The 9,772-nt window shown below is 34.2% G+C and overlaps 1 pseudogene; it reads left to right on the top strand.

Annotated features, from left to right (window-relative positions):
* Nucleotides 1-7,387: 7,387 nt before the first annotated feature.
* Nucleotides 7,388-9,772, top strand: part of LOC102490657 (tRNA (cytosine(34)-C(5))-methyltransferase-like) — a 22,095-nt pseudogene continuing 19,710 nt past the window's right edge.

Here is a 9,772-nt window from a genome sequence, read left to right as displayed (position 1 = left end):
TTCCAATTTTTGTTCTTTTTTTTTTTTTAAGTTTATTTATTTCTCTCATGACAGAGACAGATAGAAATGCATCCTTAACACGGACTCCACACCACAATCCACCCCAAGTCTAAGCAACCCCAGACCACAAGTATTGACATGCACGTTTGAATTGCTCAGGTTAGGTTCCAGGATGTGTACCTAGTACCTTTCCCATGTGGATGCAGTTGTGCTATCACTGTGCACTACCTGACCTGAGAAATGGTTTGTACTCAATAGTTTATACTAAACATGAACAAGGATTTTACATATTAGCATTCTCATACTACCAAGGAGACTAATTGGTTGAGCCTTTCTGGGAATAACTTGGATTTATTTCAGAGCCAGTGTTTCCACATCCAAAAATTTATTGTAAGGAATAAATAGAATATAAGAACAATGCCTATGTCTAAAAAAGTTTGATACAATATTATTTATAATAAAAAAATTGGAAATAATATTAAAGTTTAACATTGAGAGGATGATTAAATAAATTGATCTATCTATATAATGGAATAGCATATATCCAATAAAATTATGTTTAAAAGAGCTTGAAGGAAATGCTTAAATTATAATGTATATGGAGGAAAAATCACAAAGTTGCCTGTAAAATATTTCAATTTAGAGGCTGGCAGGTGGCATCGTGGTTAAAGGTACTAGATTCCCACATGACCAACTGTGGTTCAAGTCCAGGACCTGGTGGCTTGCTTTCTCGCTTTCCCTTTCTCTCTCTCTCTCTCTGGTCAAATTGAAAAATAATAATAGCCAATGGAATAAAATAAAAATAAATAATTATTTTTTTTATTTCAACTTTATTTTTAAATAACTACTTTTAAACATTGAAAGGATGTACACTAATATGTTAACTGACCCCCTTTAGGCAGTGAAATTCCACGACATTTATTTTTCTCTGATTTTTTATCTGATTAGTAGTTTCTACATTTTTTACTTAAAAAAATGTAATGAAGTGAAAAAACAGAACACAAAGCCACACACCAAATAAGGAAGAATATTTGCTAACATTTTTAAAAGAATATTGAATATATACAATGTAAAAATTACACTTCCCAAACATTGGAGTTATAGACTATGTGACTATGGGAGCAGAGAAGGAACATAAAGGACTCCATATATTAATAAAATACAAAATCAAGCAGTTTTGATAAAGTCGTAAAATGGCTTCCTTCAATCATTAGCAAATATGCCCCAGGCTTGAGGTAAAATATAAAATTTGTTATTTTAAGATTTGTATGCTTGGTTTCATTGTTTATTTTTTTAAAGTTAACATTTACTCTTTTTTTTTTTTTTTTCAAGAGAGATTTTTGCTATAGGGCCATTGTGCTCACTGGAGATACAGAGAGATCATGAGAAATTACCCCCCAGGGGGATGACCACATCGAAATCCCTCCTCCTCCATCCTCCTCTCCAGATTTTGTGCACACACACACACACACACACACACACACACACACGGGCACCGAACGTGAGTTTTAAGCATCCAGTCAGGGATTCTAACCACAGTTGACTATGTGGGAATCCAAGGATGTAATTATTACACCATCTGCTGGCCCCCACATTTACTCTTCAAAGTTAAGTCTGTGAACTTTACATAATGAAGCAAAAGAGAAAGCCCTAGTCCATTTACAGCATAAAGGAATTTCTAGACGATTTTCTGCCATGGTATTTTTTCTCCTTTTCTCTCCATTGTTAGCCTGAACACCATGGTTTTGCTTATGTAGCTCTGTGAAATGTGGAGGCACTTCAGAAGAATACCCAAACACCAGCTCCATGACCTGGTGTTTAAGGGAGCTGTATCCCATATGGCCGATTCACAGTTCAAATCCTGGCTCTTTAAAAAATACTCGGTGCATGTGCATGGCCAGAATCTCAACAGGATGGAGAATTAGAGATGGGATTGCAGAATTACCATACCCCACCATAGGTTGTTTCCTCCCTCTCCTCTCTCTCACCCTGTCTTAGGTAGTACAAGCACCCTCTGGCAAATTAAAAAGAGAAAAATAAGAAGAATAAACAACAACAGGTCTATTATATTGTCCTATTAGTTTTTATGTAGATTGTCCAGAAAATTTCATGAATGATCATATGATAATCATTCCATATGTCCATCCATTGAAGGACATATCCATGACTGGGAATTATTTTAGGTTATTGAAGTTTAGTTTGGACTGTTTAGATAGAATAGAAATAAAAATTAAGAAAAATAAGCATCATTTTATTTTATGAGAAATAGTTGTCTCTTATTCTTTTCTTCCTAGTGAAAGTACCAACCATATGGACCTATTTACAGAAGAATTAATGATGTTCATCTTGCAAGTAATAAAATGCTCTGTATGACACTTTTGTTTGACTATTACAAATTTAAAGTCAAGCAGTTAGGGGCAGAATAAATGTATGATCACTAAAACACTAAATCTTGGTTAGTTTAGATTTCACCAGACCTTAAAAAAAAAAAAAAAAAAAAAAAGTCATGAATATGTGTTCCAGAATTCTAAAATTCTCTTTCATCTTTATTAATAACTCTTTTTCTCACAACTCACTAGAAAGAACTGTCATGAGAAAAGAACCACGTAAGAATGATGCTATATAAAACTACTAAGAGGAACAAGATATTTTGAGTGTTATTCAGTCCATTGCTTGATTCTCATTCATTCCACACTTCATTTGGACTGTGGGTTTTCGTGCTGATCTTCATAGTCTTTCCAAAAACATGTCTGACTATGTAAACTTAAAGTCCAAATCAGCGAATACTGAGCCACAGAGTTTGGTAGGAATTTGTGTTATATACAAATTAGGAAAGTAGCTAATCATGTTTGACATTAAAATAATGCAAAACAAAAGTTTAAAAATAGTCATAAACTATTTGGAAACAGAATATTGCTTTAGGGTAGACATTAAATTATCCAGAATAATTTATGCCAGGTAAGAAGTAAATAATGTTCATTTTATTCTTTTTTTTTTCTGTTTTCCAGGACAGTGTGGTCTATTTAATTTGCTACATTTATTGAAAAGACTAGTTAAGAGACTCTTAGATACTGATTTTTGTACCACATGTATTTTACTCATATTTTCTCTAAGAAAAAAACATTTCCTGAAACTTACACGTCTTTTTATCCTTTCTACATTTAGCTTCAGCAAATTCCCTTCAAAGTGCAATCTTTTGTTAGTCATTGGTAGCTTAGAAAATATTTTTTTTCCTTAAGCCTCTAGCTTCACCCTGTTGTCTACAGGATAAGGTCTAAACTTTTTCAACCTGACATTTAAGCATTTAAGGCCTTGTACTGCATGGTTCCAACCAAACCTTCTTTTTTTACATTTTTACTGGGTACAGTATGGTTTCTTGAAGCATGCATACAGTAGTAGTAATCAAATCAAGGATGCTAATAGTTTCATTATCTTCAACAAAAAAAAAATCATGTTGTACACTTTCACACTTTCGATATTTGTTCACCTATTTTTTTTCTTTCTTTCCTTTTTTTTTGAAGGTGTAAGATTGGCAATCACCTTTTTACTCTGTTGTACTACACTGATCCAAAACCCATTTGCCTTGTTTACATGCATTCTTGGGCCTGTTAATCATTTTTACCAAGTTCCTGCCCCCACGTACTCTCCCCATTCCCCACTACTCATACAGTCCTTGATATCTACCATTACTTTCTCTGTTTCTATGCCTTCAAGTCTTCCTGCCATAGAGGGTGAATATTCAGCCTATGTGAAGTGGGGAGAGATGGTATTTGTCTTTCATAGACTACCTTATTTCACTTAGCATTTTTCTTCTAGAAAATGTATTAAATAACAGCATCTTATTATTCTTTATGGCTGACTAATATCCCTCTGTGTTTATGTGCCACATTTTCTTAATGCACTTGTAAGTTGTTGAACAATTAGGTTGACTACCCATCTTGGCTGTTGTGAATAGTGCTGCAATAAACATGCATGTCAGCTGTCTCCACAACAGAATGATTCATTATTTGTGTAAATACCTAAGAATGGAACTACTGGGTCATATGGTATTTCTATTTTTAGGTTTTTGAGAAACCTGCATATTTTTTTCCATAGTGGCTATACTAGTTTTCATTTCAACCCATAATACACAAGGCTACTCTTTTCTCTCCAGTACTTGTTCTTTGTTTCTTTTTTTAATCATAGCATTCTGACAGGGGTTTCATGATACTTCATTGTCAGTTTGATTTGCATTTCACTAGTAGTAAGAGGTGCTGATTTCTTTTTTCATACAATGTTCAGCTGTTTTTATGCCTTTCTTGGAGAGTTATCTGTTCAGATAGCCCATTTCTTAATTGGGTTACTATTTTTTTGTAGGTGAACTAAAATATAATTCCTAATTATTCTAAGTTGTCAATCCCTTGTCAGAGGTATAGTTTGTAAATATTTTCTCTGTAATTATTTGTAAATATTTCTGTGGATTGCTTTGCATATTGGTTCATTCTCTGTGCAGAAGCTTTTTAGCTGGATGTATTCCTGTAATTCCATTTGTCAATTTTGGGTACTGTTGTTTGTACTTAAGAAATTTTATTTAAGAAATCTTTTCCTACTCCAATATCTTGAAGGGTTTCCCTTTGCTTTCTTCAAGTAGTTTCATAGTTTGGGGCTTTATGTTGAAGTCTTTCATTTATTTTGTGCTTTTTTTTTTTTTTTTTTTAATGGTGAGATATGGTTCTACTTGCCTTCTTTTGCAGGTGGATATCCAGTTTTCCCAACACCATTTGTTGAAAACTGTCTTTTCTCCACTGTCTTTAGATATATGTCAAAATCATTTTGCTATATGTTGTTGGATTTAGATTTCAAGTCTCTATTCTATTCCATGGGTCTCTTTTTTTCTGTACTAATTCCATGTTATTTTGGTTATTAGGTTTTGTAATATATTTCAAAACCAGGTAGTAAGATGTCACCAACTTTATCCTTTCTGCATAATATTGATTTGTGATATGGGGTCTTTTGTGATCCCAGACAAATTTTATAATATTTTTTGCTATTTCTGAAGAATGTCACTGGTATTGTAATAGGAATTGCACTTATTTGGATTATTTTGGATAATATAACCATTTTAAGTATACTGATTTTTCCAATCTATGAACAAGGACGTCTTTCTATATTTTTAATATTTCTCAATTTGTTTTTTCAGCTTTTTTAATAGTTTTAATTGAAGAGATCTTTTAACTCCTTAGTTTATTTATTTCTTGGTGGTTTTATGGTTATTGTGATTGAGATTGCTTTATTTGTTTCTGTCTCAGTCTGTTCATTATTACTGTATCAAAATGCTACAACTTGTTGATTTTATTAATATTTCTTTTTTGTTAAAAAATGCATATAAATGTCTACATTTATGATAAAATGTTTATAGAACATAAATGACAAAAATTAAGAAGACTAATAATATCAAATGTTGGAGAGATAAGAATCAACTGTAACATTTATATAATGTGGGGACAGGAGTAAATTACAAAGTGAAACAATCACTTTGGAAAACATTTGCTATATTACAATGATAGGTTTTTATGGTGTGCATGATATACTTATGCTTTAAAACTCACTCATGTTACATACATTCTTATGATGTACGAAGTAACATATTTTTAAAATAATTCTGAAGGAAAAAATTTTCTAGAAATGATAGCCCAAAAATAAATTTATTTAAAAAATAGTACTCGGTCTATGAACATGTACATGAACATGACTGTAGATCCTAACCTAGGAAAATAGTAATATTAATAACAACCAGTAGCAGGACCAGAAAATTTTCTAGAAATGATAGCCCAAAAATAAATTTATTTAAAAAATAGTACTCGGTCTATGAACATGTAATAAATAAACATAAAATAGTAATATTAATAACAACCATTAGCAGGACCAGCAGTTGGCATAATGGTATGTTGCTGAAATCCCATGTAGTTGACGGTGGTTCAAGTCCCGGACCTGGTGGCTTAAACTCACGCCAGGCACGTGTGCATGCATGCCCAAGAGGAGAATGGAGGAGAATGGAGGAGAAGGGATTGTGTCCTGGCCATCCTTGTTGGGGGGAGGGGGTGATTTCTCGCTCTCTGCCTCTCTGTCTCTGTCTTTCTGATGAGCACACTCACCCTATAGCAAAAACTTCTCCAATAAATAAATAAATAAATAACAACCAATAGCAAAACACAACAGTGAGAGATTCTTTTTATAGTGAATTTGCTGGATTCATTACTTCTTTTTACTTTGTTAACTTTTTTTCTTCTTCAAAGTGCCCTGGACAATAAACTTAGTCTGTCCAACATATGGAAAGAATTACACACAAAATAACTTCCATTTCACATTGCCATGCCTAGGAAAATCTTTTTGTTTTACCATAACACTGGCTTTGTCCTCAGATTTACCAGGAACAAGTGGTAGGGGCAGAAGAGGGGCAGTCAAGTGTTTTTGTTTAGTCTTTCTATGTATTTTTGCAGAAATTTTGTCACAAGAAACTTCCCTAGATCTTTATGTGATCTGATTATGACTCAAAACGTTTACTCTTTGATTTATTACAGTAATTCAGAACTCCAATATGCCTAGATACATTGGGTCTGTTATTTCCTATCTCCTTTCAATAGATTTTATCACTAAGTATAATATCTATTTTCCCCTCTTTGGATATCCTAGCACATAAACCATCATAACTACCAAGATTTCCTCCTGAATTATGTGTCTCCTTTAGAAAATCATTTATTCAAATGATAATGTTTATCTTTCCACATAACATCAAAAGGAAAGCTGTGTCCTTGAATAACAACACACGTTAATAACAATGATCCTCACATCTATGAATTTAAAATAGCCATTTTCTATTGTAGGTTTTGTGTCCCACATTCTTAAAGTTTAAAAATTTAAAGGAAAGTATCTGAATGAATGAACACAATGTTTTTCAGCAATATAAATCTGTTATAGTTACTGAGGATCAAAGGAAATCCAGAGAAAATTGCTTCATTTCAATACCTGAATTATTTATTTAATCACTATAGAAGAAAAATCAGTAAGAAGATTTGATCAAACTCTAACAACTAGTAGTTAACTAGAAATTTCTGAGTCTTCGAAACATCTTTAAATTTTTTTTCCAATTTCTTATACACTGGTCTTATCTTCTCTCACTTTGTTACATTCAAATTTATAGAAGCAAATTAATGAGATATTAACTCCACAAAATACTTTTTAAATGCCAAATCAATAAATACTTACGTATAGTATAGTAAGTTGAAAATAAAAATCTGCAGCCTGTGCCCTAATGTGCTTAAATATCAGAGGTTCTTCTTTCCATACCATTAAGACACCTTTCCCCAGCATCACTGATTACTGGTCATTTAGTCTCCAGTTACGGAACATGCATCACCACCAGGTAAGCCCATTTCATCATTATGCAGCTTGCTGGCTAGAAAACTCTCACATTAAAGGGATTATAGCATGGCACGCTTCCTGGGAGGCAGAGGTGTGATTTCTCCCTTTCTATCTCTCCAGAAAGTGCATGCACCCTATAGCAAAAGTCTCTTTAATTTTTTTTAATTCTCATTTTAATTGTAATATGCCACTTTGTAGCCTTCTTACAACTGCTCAACATCAGCTTATTAGAACGGAAAAGTAAGACATTCGTATTACACAGATATGGTTTGTTGCCTGTTGGTGATGTCGTGTACAGTAGTCTGAACCCATCTGCTGTGTGCATATATCATGTTGGGTAAAATCTCTTCACAAACTAAATAATGTAGGGACCAGCAGTTAGCGTAATGGCTATGTCACTGGACTCCCATGCAGTCAACTGCGGTTCAAGTCCTGGACCCAGTGGCTTAAACTCACACCAGGTGCATGTGCGTGCATGCCCAAGATCCTGAGAGAAGAATGGAGAAGGGATTGCAGCATGGCCATCCCCCCTGGGGGGTGATTTCTCACTTTCTGTCTCTCTGTCTCTCTCTGTCTTTCTCGTGAGCACATGTGCCCTATAGCAAAAAAACCTCTCTGGGGAAAAAAAAAAAAAACTAAATAATGTATAATGACCGAATGTATAAAAATAATAAATAACACTAATAAAATAATAATAATAATAATAACAACATTGGGGTGCAATGGGAAAATCCATCTCTGAAAAATTGTGCAGGATTTATCTTGCCTTTCTAGCCATTCTTTCTGACCTGCTATCTGGTACCTCTTTCTTCTTCCCAATGACAACAGTTTTTTAAGCATCAGTCTTTGACTTTCTATATCTAAGAGCTTATCATTTTAAACTACACTGACCCACAATCATTTTTCTTTTCTTCTTATTGCTGTCTTGCTGAGTTTATTCCACATAATCCACAACTACTTTATGTTCTTCCCAAAACCAAGTTTAACATATATGGAGGACCTGCCATAAGCTAGAGACATTAGGGAAGTAAAGTCAGCCACAGCATTGGCTGTTAATTTTCCTTACAACTAACTGGTGAGATAACTGAGCAGTTGTTTGTCCTGCCATTCATTCGGCAAACATGTCTTCCATGTGTGTGTCCCAATTATTTAGAACAATACTAATAGAGGTTAGAATGTTATTACGTACTCATCTGAATTTTGTAACTACAGGTCTTATTGCATGGAAATTTGCTTTCTCTTTCTTCATTTTAAAATCTTTGTCTCTTCAAGTTTACTAGCTCTCAGCCTGGCCCCATAGCCTACTCATTAAGAGAGCCAGATTCCACATAGGTGACCACAATTCGAATCTTGGTCCTGGCAGCTTAAAAAATATGGTGGGTGTATGCACTTGCATGTCCCAAATCCCAACAGGATGGAGAAATGGAAAAGAAGGACCGCACACCATGGTCGGCAGGGAATTCGAATCTTGGTCCTGGCAGCTTAAAAAATATGGTGGGTGTATGTACTTGCATGTCCCAAATCCCAACAGGATGGAGAAATGAAAGAGAAGGACCTGCGTTGTGACCACACAACATGGGCGGCAGGGAGCTTTTCCCTCTCCTTCCCTCTCTCACAAGCACATGTCTTCTGGCAATTAAAAAATTAAATAAATTTATTAACTTTTCTCAGTGTCCCAAATGCTACTTGTTGGTGGTCACTTACAAGGCCTGTCCACCTCTACATCCAATTCTATTTCCTACTTTTAAAAACCAAATTCAGTTGTCTTCCCACCATAGTTGTCTTATTATCAACTACTTGTGAAAACTTACTTTTATGCTCTTGAAATATTTCTTGCCTGTGTATGATTTTTCAGATTATTTTTCCTTTTGTCAGTCACTGTATACATATATTATTTGGAAGCAACTGTAACTTGATTTTCCTTTCTGTCCTAGTACAATATACTGTAGTGAATGTTTTTTAAGATTTAACTCAAGTATTCTATCTGTTGACCTCTGTCTCCTTTTTCTGGACAAATAGAAACTTAAGAAGATGCTTTATTTTATATTTATTTCTCTACAGTATGATAATCTAAGGTACTCATAAAATGACTAATCTAGTGTCAAAAAAAAAAAAAAGAAAGAAAGAAAAACAAGCCTGTCCTCATGTTCACATGTGGATTTTAAAATAATATCTACAGTAGTTCAGGCTAACAGGTGGCATGGTGGTTAAGGTTCTAGACTCCCATATGGTTGACCATGGTTCAAACCCCATACATGGCAGCTTGAAAATCACACTGGACATGTATGCATGTGTGTGCCCAAAATTCCAAGAGGAAAAAGGAGAAGAAGGGATTGCAGCATGGCCATTCCCCCAGGGGGGGGGGGGGGAG

Source organism: Tupaia chinensis, unplaced genomic scaffold (assembly GCF_000334495.1).
Source record: "Tupaia chinensis unplaced genomic scaffold, TupChi_1.0 Scaffold149798_1, whole genome shotgun sequence".
Classification (NCBI taxonomy): domain Eukaryota; kingdom Metazoa; phylum Chordata; class Mammalia; order Scandentia; family Tupaiidae; genus Tupaia; species Tupaia belangeri.
This window is presented reverse-complemented; position numbering and strand designations above follow the sequence as displayed.